The following is a 13,573-nucleotide window of genomic DNA, read 5'->3' as shown; positions in this document are numbered from 1 at the left end:
TTTGTGTGTGATGCCATCTTAGATTTTCCGAACCAGACAGGCTGTCGACTGAACATTACTTAGAATTCTAGTGTACTCCACATGGAGTTGAGCAATCATCCAGTTAAATCCTGACCCAGAAAATCTTCAAATGTATCAAAACCGATTTGTTTTAATCCACCAGTTTCTATGATAGTTTTGTTTGTTTGTTTTTTGGGTTGTTTTTGTTTATGTAGTAACAGATAAATAAAGTACGGTTTCATTTATAAATAGAACTTTCTACTTAGGATTTTGTTCAAATATATTTCAACACTGCATTACAAAACATAATCAAATGCATAAAAATGTGAAATACCCAAACACTTCCACAAAGTTAAAAAAAAAAAGAAGAAGAAAAATGGTTCAATATTGATCCCTATAAATGCATGTGTCTAGTTACAAAGTGCTTTTATGGCCAGGAAAGGGGAAAGTCCTGATTATGAGACCAAACACCTCTTTAAAGCTAGCCCAGAAGTCTCTAAGAGCCCAGATAACTGAACTCTGAAACAATTGCTTCAAAAATATATTTTTTTCTCCTTTGTCGAAGGCAAGTATCTGCCAGAAGTTCCGCTAACAATCAAATACTGCTCCTAGACAACCAGTAGACAAGATGAAATTTTCTTTTTAGCCAGAGACAAAATAAATATTGCAAAAATCAAAGTAAATCATATGATGTATGATGTAGTGGAACCCAAAATTGCCTGTTGTGTCTTTATAAAATATATCTCATCGGTCGACTTCAGAGCCTTCATTATCAATGAGCAAAAGAAGTTTCTCCTTGGACTGGAGTTAGAAAGTCTTTTCTTATGGATGTGTAGCCAATGCACAATAGCCATTTTTGCTTTTATGACAAATGGTTCCCTGGACATAAGCGACATATATTGCATTTGTTGGTTCACTCTAAAATACAAATTGAATCATCTTCAGTATCCTCAGTCTATCTAGAGAGTTATTAGTGTAGTGATTCAGACCTTGGCATCCAGAGTCAAAACGCTTGAGTGAGTACCTCAGCCACAATTCCTAGCTATGTGTCCTTGGAGAAGTTATTTAATTTTTCTGTGACTCAGTTTTCTTCCCCATAAAATACTTGCCTCACTGTGGGGGTGGCAGGGAGAGAGAACTGCTTGATTTCATACACGTTAAGTACTTACAAAGTGTTTGACACAATGTCAGTACTCGGCAAATGAGAGCTATTGTCATCATCATTATGTTCAGATATTTTTCTGTTCACCAAATATCATATTTTTACTTAAATTCATGTGATAATGCCTCATTTTAATGGCTATAAACCCTATGATTAATATGCCCAAAGGATGTAGATCTGAGTTTTTAAAAAATTTTAAGTATATATCCAATCTCACTTTATAATAATTTTCTTAATATAAATTCATATAATTTAGGTTTCAGTATTATAGAGCATGCATGATTTTAAGGATTTTGGTACACGTGGAAAACATACCCTCTGGAAAAATGTGTATTATTTATACATCCTGCTGTTTACGAGAGCATCTATTTTCCAAAAGAGTTCCAAAACTTTGTAATATCAGGCTTGGTAGTTTTTAATAGGCAGAGTTAGAAACAGATACATCATTTTTGCATTTGCAAGAAGGAATTTGAAACAGAAATTTGTAGTAAGATCAGTGCATGTTTATTAGAGAGCTGAATTTGTTAATTTTTGAACCCACAGATCATGCATTCCCCTCTGCCCCATTTTTCTATTGGATGTTAGTACCTTTCCATTTGTTTTTAAGTTAACTAATTGAATTTACCTTCAAACTTTTAAACATTGGCTCTAAATGGAGCAGTAATGAGTTGAATATTAAGAATCACACCATTTTCTTTTATTTTTGCCAATTTACATGAAAACCAATTTACATGAAAGAGTTCGTGAGAAAAATAAAATGCCAATATTATAGATACAAGTTAAGCATCGTACTATATCAAAGCATTGGTTATCTGTTATCAGCGTTTCCACAGATAAGAGTATTTCCTAAATAATTGAGTTTCCCTCTCCTATAATGGAGTCTTGAAAACTAGGAAGTGGCCGTGATATCAACATGGCACTGCCTCTCCTGATTCGCCAGCCATCTGCTTCTCTCCTGCTTAGTATTTCTCACTGCTGCTACCCTGCCTATTCAACTTCCCACCACTGCCTGCCCACAAGTTCCACTGAAAATTGTGTTTTCCTGAATCATTACAACATGGGTTCATGTTTATCACTTGTGTGAGGCAAAGCAATGTACTAAGAATGGAAGTCAGACAAAATGTCCACATTTCATCTCATTTATTTTGTTTTATTTTTAAATGAACTTTTCACTTTAGAAAAGTTTTAGATTTTATAGAATGATTACAAAAATTGGGGCACTTGGGTGGCTCAGTTGCTTAAGTGGCCAACTCATGATTTGGGCTCAAGTCATGATCTCCCAGTTGGTGAGTTCAAGCCCGGCATCAGGCTCTGTGCTGACAGTGCTGGGCCTGCTTGAGATTCTCTCTCTCTCTCTTTCTCTCTCTGCCTCTCCCTCCCCCTCTCAAAAACAAATGAGTAAACGTTTTTTAAAAAATAGTGCAAAAGTTTCCATATATCACATCCAATTTCTTGAATTATTATCTTACATTAATATGGCAAACGTCTTACTATTATCGATGCATCCAACTAACGAAAATTGATATGTTATTATTCATTAAAGTCCATACTTTATCCAAATTTCCTGAGTTTTTACTTGCTGTTCTTTTTCTGTTCCAAGATACCGTATTATATTCATTATGTCAGCCAAGTTCCTCCTGGCGGTAACATTTTCTTAAGCTTTCATTTTTTATCGTATCATAAATAGGTTTGAAGAACACAGATCAGTTATTTTGTAGAATGTTCTTCAATCAGGATTTGCATTGTATTTTTCTCATGAACAGACTGATGTTTTGGGTTTGTTTTTTGTTCATATTTTGGTTTTTAGTAATCTTACTTATGTTGTGGCACCCTGAAGAAGCAGGATGGACCACACACCCCCAAAATCGGCTCCAATATCCAGGCTGAAGATTTCACACATGTGTAAGTATGATGAGACCTACATAAGTGAGGTCTCTGGGGAGAGCAAGGCAGGATGTCCAAAGTTGTCAGTAAAAGGCTGGAGGGAGCAGGAAAACAGACTTGCCTGAGGTATTTATTGTGGTTAAGGGGTGAGGCTATGGTGAGGATTTCCACAGGGGCTCCCATGGTTCAAATCTCTGACCTGGCACAAAAGAAGGACCCCCAAAGCTTTTCTTATGAACTCTCCCAGAAAAGAAAGCTAAGGCTTAAGAGATGTTAGTGGTCAAACATCAAAAAAAAAGTCAGATTTTTTTTTTTTACAATTTATCACCTTTGATGTTGTTAATCATGTGGCAGAAGTAATGTTTGTCAGATTTCTTTACTGTAAAATCACTCTTCTCCCCCACTCCTTTCGCTTCCGTCCTCTTTGGAGGGAATTCACTACGCACAACCCATACTTAAGTATCCAAGTGTTATCATCCATCTCCTTGGGGGTGGAGTATCTACATAAATTGTTTAGAAATCTTCTGCAAAGAGATTTGGTTTTTTCTCCCTCTGCCACTTATTTATTCAATAGTTTATTTATGCAAACAAATTATCATGGATGTTTATGTTATAGTGTGGGTTACAATCTAATACTACTTTATGACTATATTTGTGTGAGTCTATTTCTGGGTTTTCTATTCTGTTCCATCGTCTATGGATCTGTTTTTCATCTGCACCATGCTTTTTTTCTTCCAAGTTTTTATTTATTTATTTTGAGGAGAAGACAGCTTGAATGGGGGAGGGGCAGACAGGGAGAGGGAGAATCCCAAGCAGGCTCTGCACTGCCAGCACAGAGCATGATGCAGGGCTTGAACTCAGGAAACTGTGATATCATAACCTGAGCCATACTAAGAGTCTGGACGCTTAACCAACTGAGATACTCAGGTGCCCTAGCACCATACTGTCTTCATTATTGTCACATTGTAGTGCTTCTTGAAAAAAAGGAGTGTGGGTTCTCCAGTTTTGTTCTTATTTTGTGTTATTTTGGCTAATCTTGTTTTAAGCCTTTCCATTTGCTTAAGTTTGTCAACATCTACAAAAGTAGCTTGCTGGAATTTGACTAGAATTGCGTTAAAACTATAGATCGAATGGGGAACTAAACACTTAACAATATAGAATGTTTCAATTAATGAACATTGACTTTCCACTTATTTAGATTTTCTTTGATTTCTTTTATCTGAGTTTTATAGCTTGGGCTTATAGATCATAACATGTTTTGTTACATTTATACTTAAGTATTTCATTTACTGATACTATCATAAATGGTATTTTGAATCTCAAATTTTAATTTTCAGTTCTTCAATATTGTTATGTGTAAACACAGTTGACTTTTTTATTAACCTCATATTCTGTGATCTTTCTGTACTGGTCACCAATACTGCTTATTAGTTCCAGGTTTTTTTGTTTGCTTCTTTGTTTTTGCCATTTTTGTCAATGGTTTGCAATTTTCAACATAGACAATCATGTCCTCTATGAATGCAGATAGTTTTATTTCTTTTTTTCCAGTTGTATGTTTTTTTTTTTAATGTTTCTCTTTTGCACTTGCTACGACTTCCATTCTGATATTGAATAGGTGTTCTTTTCTTCATCTTAGAGGAAATGCCTCTAGTTTCTTAATAGAAAGTATGATGTTAATTAAAGGATTTTTTTAAAGATGATTTTTTAAAGATGATTTTCATCATGCTGAGAAGATTCCTCTCTACTGCCTTGCTAACATTTTTTATTAAGTCATGAATATTGATTTTGTCAAATACCATGATGAAATAATGTTTTCCTAGGCAGTGATTTGGTAGATTATGTAAATTATTTTTTGAATGTGAACCCAAACTTAAACCTGGATTGAATCATATTTGTTCAGGTATGCATTTTCCAATATATGGATTAGCATGGATTTAACATTGCTAATGCTTTCTTGAGAAGTTTTGTATCTATCTTAAGAAACACTGGTCTCTTGGGACACCCGGGTGACTCAGTTGGTTAAGTGTCTGACTTCTGCTCAGGTCATGATCTCACAGTTCGTGGGTTCGAGCCCCACGTCTGGCTCTGAGCTGACAGCTCAGAGTCTGGAGCCTGCTTTGGATTCTGTTTCTCCCTCTCCCTCTGCCCCTCTCCTGCTCACACTCTGTGTGTGTGTGTGTGTGTCTGTCTCTCAAAAATAAATAAACATTAAAAAAATTTGTCTGTAGTCTTTATGGGGTTTTGGATATTGCTGGCTTTCTAGAATGAGTAAAAAAGTTTTCTCTCCGATTTTTATTTTCTGGAAGAGGGTAGAGAATTAATATCAGCTTTTCCTTAGATGTTTGTCTTAATTCAACACTGAAACCGTGCTAGACTTTTATTAATTTTTCTTCTCTTGAAATTATTTTCAGTTATTTTTCTAGAGTTTTCATTATGCATTTTAACTAAATCTACCTTTAAATAACACTAATTCACATCTAGTGCAGGTATCCAATTCCTTCCTCCCATGCTTCTGACATGACTGCTATTCATGCAACACATTCACATGCTATAGTCACCCAGTACACCGTTACAATTATTACTTCAAAAATCAATTACACTTGGGGTGCCTGAGTGGCTCAGTGGGTTAAGTGGCCGACTTCCGCTCAGGTCATGATCTCGCGGTCAGTGAGTTCAAGCCCCGCGTTGGGCTCTGTGCTGACTGCTCAGAGCCTGGAGCCTGTTTCAGATTCTGTGTCTCCCTTTCTCTGACCCTCCCCCATTCATGCTCTGTCTCTCTCTGTCTCAAAAATAAATAAACGTTAAAAAAATATTTTAAAAAAAATTAAAAAATCAATTACACTTTAGGTCAATGAGGAATAATAAAATATATATGCATTTTATTTTATCTTCATGTATTCCATCTCCAATGTTTTTTTTTTCTTTATTTACATCTAATTTTATGATCTATATAATGTGCCTTCTCCCTGGGGAACTTCTTTTAACACCTCCTGCAGAGCTGGTCTGCTACTGATGTATAACCTCAGTTTATATTGCCTGGGATACCATTTATTTCTACTTCATTTTTTTAGAGAGAAGGAGCAGGAACAGGGGTGGTGGGAGGCTGGAGGGCTCAGTCTCAGGACTCTGGGATTATGACCTGAGCCGAAATCAAGAGTCAGATACACAACCAACTGAGCCACCCAGGCACCCCTACACTTTATTTTTAAGAGTAATTTCTCTGCATATGGAATTCCTGTGTGGTGGGGTAATTTTTCTGCACCTTTAATTATTTGAATACACTCTCTCCATGCTGACATGATTCTGATGAGAAGTCCACTGTAATTCCTATATTTTTTCTTCTATAAATGAAGTATCCCCCCGCCCACCTTTTTGCAATATTTTCTCTTTGCCTTTGGTTTTCTACAATTTGATTAAGATATGTCTAGGCATCATTTAATTAATTTATTTATTGGTATTCATCCTTCTTGGTGTTCCTAATTTTCTGGATGTATGACTTCATGCATGTCATTAATTTTGCAAGCTTCTCAGCCATTGTAATTTCAAATTTTTTTTTTCCAGTCTCTCTTTCTTCTCCTTCTGGTATTCTACTACATATATGTTAGGGCCTTTCCTTTTTTTTATTTTTATTTTTTTAATGTTTTATTTTCTTTTTTGAGAGACAGAGAGTGACAGAGTGTGAGCAGAGGATGGGCAGGCAGAAAGGGAGACACAGACTCCAAAGCAGGCTCCGGGCAGAGAGCCCAACACAGGGCATGAACCCAGGAATGCAAGATGATAACCTGAGCCAAAGTTGGCCACTCAACCAACTGAGCCTCCCAGGCATCCTTATGTTAGGCCTTTCTAAATCTTCCCACAATTCTGTATTGTCTGTTTAAAGATTATTTCTTTTTCTTTGTATTTCAGTTTGGAAAGTTTTGACTGACCTACCTTGAAGCTCACCAATTCTTTTGTAGGCCTGTCCAGTCCCTAGCCTTATATCAGACAGCTGTCAGGTTAGTACTTGTTGAAACTACTTGGCAAATAATATTCTGTAAGTTCAATATAACACCTCTATATCCATACAGAATATTACATGTAGGTTAAATTGTTTGAGGTCAAGGATTTTGTATAGTTTCCTTCTATTTCCCATAAATCAAAAAGAATTTTTGGTGTGTAAGAAGTGAAAAATAAGCATTCATTTACTGGGTGACTTAAAGTAGATAGAAGTACAGTATGATCTAAAACAAAGATATAATACTTGAAAAACAAAGATTTGACAGTTGAACAATTATTTCAAGGCCAATGTTGGCATAAATGAAATGTGTGAGCAATTCTTAGGACAAACTGGCCTTTCCTTTATTCTCCTAATCAGTATGAAATCCTTAAATTCCTCAACTCCCCCCCTCCACCCTTCACAACGTCACTCATCTTAACATTTGTGATGTTGAAACATTTTAATGAAGTCTGAGCCAATGGATGGTGTGTGTGTGTGTGTGTGTGTGTGTGTGTGTGTGTGTGTGTTGTGTGTTTCACTGAACATACCACAAAAGAAATAACAAAACCACTCCAGCATGATCCTTTGCACCTTTCCCAATTTTCTCTATAGAAGAGCTGCTCATCTTCTATTCTGTGCACTTATTTCATATATATTTCATAAAATTATAATTTCCTACTCAACCTGGCTATAGGTACCCTCATGTATTCATTAATGCTAAGTGGCCTTTGAAGCAATAGGGAACATTTCTTCCACCTCTATTCATGAAAATATAAAGTTAGTTTTTAATAAATACTCTTGTCTCAGTGTATTTTATTTTTATCAGCAAACTCACTAAATGCTGTTCTTGTAGGAGAGTTGTTGTGGGAGAGTTGTTTCTTATGCTACATCTAGAAAAGTTTGATGAGTGCCCGACATGCTATTCTTGAATGTCTTTTAAATTAAATCAGGTGTAGAAATTCTGTTCCATGAGCAAACATTTCCAAACACTAGACAAGAACAAAACAGAAGGTAAAAATACAAAGTAGAGATCAATCAAATCCCTTCTGGCTTATTTTAACACAGCTGTTAATAAGTTTTGTTTAAAAAAAATAAAGGAAAATGCTACACTGGATATAACAAGGATTGTTACACACAAATAGGAAAATGTAGTTATTCTAATTATGACATTATAACTGGGTTGAGTAGATGACTGACACAGATGATTTCATTTTAAGGATCACCCTGGCTTTTTTTTTTTTTTAGTAAACTTGAGAAAAGTGGAGGAGACTAAATATGGAAGCAAGTAGACCAGTTGTGAGGGTATTAAATAATCCAGATTAAAGATAATAATGGCAGTAGAGAAGGTGAGAAGGTGAGTTATTGATTCCCATTATATTTTGATGCTCTCCCAACAGATTCTAATGGATAATGATATGGAGATAAAAGATAAAGAGAGGTTTTAAAGATAACTCTAAAGCTTTTAATTTAAGAAAAAGAAATGATGAAATTATCATTCACTGAGATGGTTATGAATGGGCCGAGCATTTTGAAGAGTAGAGGATATCATGATTTCAGCATGTGATAGTCTCTTTTTGAAGTGCTTACTAGATATCCGAGTAGAAATATTGAGTAGATAGTTGGAAATGCAAATTTCTTTTCACGGAAGAGGAAGGTGTCCTGGCCAAATATATATATATATATATATATATATATATATATATATATATATATGTATATATGTAAGTATTCATCAACATGTGGTATTTCAAAATATGTGACTGGTTGATATTACAATCCCACAGCAAAGGAATTAATTTCAAACAAAAAGTCTCTATAGACTTAAGCTGACAGTAGGAGGTGTTTTTATTGAACTGGACTCTTTTGTAGCCACGAGAATGATGGAGTCTTAGCATAGCAAAATCCAAATGACTGTATTTAAGAGTCAAAATCAAAGTAGGCATAATTACTGTAATGGACAGCAAGATCAGAATGTCTGCAAAGCATGTTGAACCACAGAAATATGTTGAAATATCTAACAGAAATTCATATTTTTAGGCAGTTCTCAGTGAATAGTTCTCAGATATAGAACTCATCTACCAAAGAAGATAGTTCTCCACGAGGAAAGACATCGCGATACCATGGTGAGCGTATGTGTGTATTTTTTGTTCTTCTCCCTAACATCATGGCCATTTTCTAAAATAGCCATACCTGGGAAAGGGAAATACTTACAGCTTGTAGGGACTACTGATTATGTGGTCTGAGTTTATGCTCAAATCCTTGAACCCAAAGCACCACCATGATCCCCGTTTTCGTGAAGTAGCACAAAGCCAGTGGGACCCTGATTCAGGTGCATCTCACAATAGGTTCACTGAAACAAGCAAGCAGAACTGGTTATTCTTCCCGACTTAAATCAAAATCAAAATGGGCATGTTTAGCAGTTTTGTCCCTTACATTGGTTTTTCCATTAGAAAAGCCAAATGGAAGTCCCTGGAACTTCCACAATACAATACCACTGCCCCTGGCCTATATAGTAAATTAAAAAAGAAGGTAGCATTCCAGAAGAAAAGCAGGGATTACTGATACTAACAAAATCTTTAAGAATGCTGGTGAATGGATTCCACCATATGCACATTTAATTATATCCACATTGAACAGGAAGCGATGTTTCATGATTTTGTATAATTCTGAGACTAATGGCCATTATTAGCCACTGGCCCCAGTGGGTAGAATGTGTGGATCCATGGTCCAGGAGTAGAGGTAACAAGAAGACTGCTCACTACCACTTTAGGAATTTGTGCTTCACATTCTACTAGGAGACATAAGAATCATTGGACTTATAGTTACAGTTGCCATCTGTTTATTTGGAATCTTCATACCAGTAATTTAGGAGGCATAGAAAGGAATTCCCAAACAGCAAATGTAATTGATCCTGATCATGATGGGAAGGTAGGATTGCTTCAGTTGTATAACACGCACATGGAAGAATATGTTCGGCACTCAGGTGAAACACTACAGTGCTTCTTGGTAATCCCATGCTCAGTTCTTATTTTCAGTGTGCAAGTAGAACAACCACAATGTGATAAAGTCACGGTCATTAGGGTCTCAGACCTCTGTGGATGTCTACCAACCAAGGCTCTTAGACCAAGCATTTAAATACTAGGTTATTTAAATGGGTGGTAGAGAAGGGAGATGTTGGTATCAGTTAGGGCCTCAGAACTAACTGGAATAGTGAGGGCTGTAGCTCATCCCATTAATCCTCTCTTTACCTGTCCCCATGACTTGTGATGTTCCAGAATCCTAGAGTAGCTGTGCCTGGATGCAGTGAAATTAGTTAGAACAAAGTGAATCTAAGCAGGATAAGAGGTGAGCTGTAGTTAGATGCCTGTTGTTTCCCTACCCACCATTTCAAGGTGGTTGTTAAGCTCTGGTCGCTAACACCTGATGGCTCTTCCCTTTATCAGGACATTGCCATTAGGCTGAAAAGAACTTCCTTACTAAGGAGGACCCATTCCTTTACCAGGAGTAGCCTGCTTTCAATATTGAATTTTATCAGATACGTAAGGTCAACTGCATCGCTATAAAGTAAAGGCAGCTTTGATGTGATTTATGATCCAGATTCCCCTGTGAGTAAAACAAAAGCTGATTTATCTGAGACTATATTGTTTTCTTGTCTTGTACCCATTTGCTATAACTATATTGTTTTCTTCAGTCTTATAGAGATTTCTCCTTAAGAGGATGCCCTCAACAGAGCACATGAGATTGCATCTCCACTAGGAATACCACCAAAGGTATCTGGAGATACAGATACATGTATATAGATAATAAGTCCCATATGGTATTCAATTTTCAAAAAAAATGCAAACAACCTAAATGTTTCAATAGTAAAACATATAAAGTAATAATACATCATATATCATGATGGTATATAGCTTTTATAATAAAGCAGAAAAACAATGACAAAGCCAAAAGTAAAATCCTTGGAAGCTCGTTATATCTGAGATAATTAACAATTATCAATAACACACCAGCTTCATTGTATTGTTTCTTTTTTTCTCAGTTTCCCAAATCATATTCCACAAACATTGATATCTAGGCCATTATGTTGATCATCTTAATAGGTATAAGTGTCTATGTTAAAACCTGTTTCACAGCAAGAACATTTATCTCTTCATTTAATGGCAAGAAATAATGAGACGGAAAAACTTTTATTTGTTATTCAGAATAAGAAAACATGACTAAATTATTATTACAAGAGATGTTTACTTCAATGTGATAGCTAAGCAAGGCTTTTGTTTTCTTAACCATATGTTCTGTTTTCCTGACAGCACAGTATATGTATAAATAAACTAAATTTATGTTCAGGTGACTAGCTTTATAGTTGTTATTTAATTAAATTTGAATTATTTTCTTAAAAGATGTTCATATTCCTATTTTCACATTTTCCTTTCTCAAAGAGCATCTTTATGTTACTGCTTTTCAGACAGAAGGGATTTTATGTACTTGCTTGTTTGTTTGTACACTTTTTTGAGAAACTTTGTGGCAAAAAAACCCCTCTATTTTTAATGGTATTATAATGAATGGGAAGATATATCTCCTTGTATATTTATAGATTTAGGTATTACAGAAGAGACTGATGTTAGATAAATGCTAGATAAAGAGATAGGTAGGTAGATAGCTAGGTGAGAGAGAGAGAGACTACAATCCATATCACAAATATTTCTGAAGGACATTTTGTTCCTTACCAAATATTTTTAAGAATGCTTGGTCTAGGGGCACCTGGGCGGTTCAGTAGGTTAAGCGTCCAACTGTTGGTTTTGCTTCAGGTCATGATCACGTGGCCCCTGGGTTCGAGCCCCACATAGGGCTCTGAGCTGACAGTGCAAGCCTGCTTGGGATTCTCTATCTCTCTGACCCTCCCCCTACTCTCTTTCTTTCAAAAATAAATAATTAACTTCATGGGGTGTCTGGGTGGCTCAGGAAGTTAAGCGTCCAACTTTGGCTCAGGTCATGATCTCACAGCTCATGAGTTGGAGCCCCATGCCGGGCTCTGTGCTGGCAGCTCAGAGCTTGGATCCTGTTTCAGATTCTGTGTCTCCCTCTACCTCTGCCCCTCCCCCACTGGCATTCTGTTTCTCTTTCTCTCAAAAATTAATAACACTAATTTTTTTTTAAATAAAAATAAAATTGGGGCGCCTGGGTGGCTCAGTCAGTTGAGCGTCTGACTTCGGCTCAGGTCTTGATCTCGTGGTCCTTGAGTTCGAGCCCCACGTCGGGCTCTGTGATGACAGCTCAGAGCCTGGAGCCTGTTTCAGATTCTGTGTCTCACTCTCTCTCTGACCCTCCCCCGTTCATCTTCTGTCTCTCTCTCTCTCACTCTCTGTCAAAAATAAATAAACATTAAGAAAAAAAATTTTAATAAAATAAAAATAAATTAAAAAAAAAGAATGCTTGATCAAATGACTTCATCTTGGCCTTTCTCCCTGCCTCCATTCCTCTTATCCTCCCTCTCTCCTTCCTTCCTTCCATCTTTCCTATTTTAATCATATATGTCTACCACCACTCTCCTTAACTGTATTTTTATATATTTATTTTATAAATAATTGTATAAAAAAACACTCCTTAATTTTATTCTCTAGGTACCACTGACAGAATATTGGTGTGTATGACAAGATTTTACATAACTTTTGGGGAGAAAAGATTCACGTGTAGCCTAAGAAACACTCAAATCCATCAGGATTTTTGGATGCTAACAATAGAACACCACTATCATTAAATTTTTAAAAATGAAACAAAAAGGAAATTTGACTAGAACCTCCATTTTAAGCCCTTTAATCATTATATTTATTCCAATAGCTATATTTATTTTGCATAGCAAAGCAGGATAATGATCTCCAATTATATATATATATATATATATATATATATATATATATATATATATCTTAACCTCTGGAACCCTTGACTATATTACCGTATATTCAAAACTGTTTTTTGCAGAAGTGATTCAGTTAAAAACATTTCAAATGGGGCAGTCATCCTGGATTATCTGGATAGGCTCAGCATAACAAGTCCCCTTAAAACATAGGAGAGAGAGGCAGGAGAATTAGGAGATGTAATTGTGGTAGCAGGACTCAGGAAGATGACATTGCAAGGTTTGAAATTGCAACAGACCACAAACCAAGGGCCATTGGTGGCCTCCATAAACTGGAAAAGGCAAGAATTACATTGTCCCCCTACAGCTTCCCGAAGGAGCACAGCTCTGCCAACATCTTGATTTTAGTCCCATATACCATTTGGATTTTGGGATTTCTGACCACCACAACTGTAAGATATATATTTTTTTTAGTTCTCTCCAGTATGATTTTGGTAATTTGTCATATCGGTGAGTAGGAAACTAAAGCAGTATATGGTATTCTTTCTTCTTTCCTTTTTGCTATCAGAAAATCATCGTACATCACTATGTATGTGTATATGAAGTAGAATTAGCTATTGACATCATGATGGATTTTTATTTTCTAATTTTTCTGAATATTCAATATTATTTTCATTAAGCACATATAATTTATATA

The 13,573-nt window shown here is 35.9% G+C and overlaps 1 long non-coding RNA gene across 1 annotated transcript; it reads left to right on the top strand.

Annotated features, from left to right (window-relative positions):
• Nucleotides 1–2,955: 2,955 nt before the first annotated feature.
• Nucleotides 2,956–10,023, top strand: LOC123385400. The gene is made up of 3 exons (XR_006597849.1): nucleotides 2,956–3,064; nucleotides 6,953–7,041; nucleotides 9,060–10,023. It is a non-coding gene; the product is annotated as an uncharacterized LOC123385400 (long non-coding RNA).
• Nucleotides 10,024–13,573: the final 3,550 nt, after the last annotated feature.

Source organism: Felis catus, chromosome A1, assembly GCF_018350175.1.
Source record: "Felis catus isolate Fca126 chromosome A1, F.catus_Fca126_mat1.0, whole genome shotgun sequence".
Lineage (NCBI taxonomy): Eukaryota > Metazoa > Chordata > Mammalia > Carnivora > Felidae > Felis > Felis catus.
Note: the sequence above shows the minus strand (reverse complement) of the source record. Positions and strands in the feature narration are given on the sequence as shown.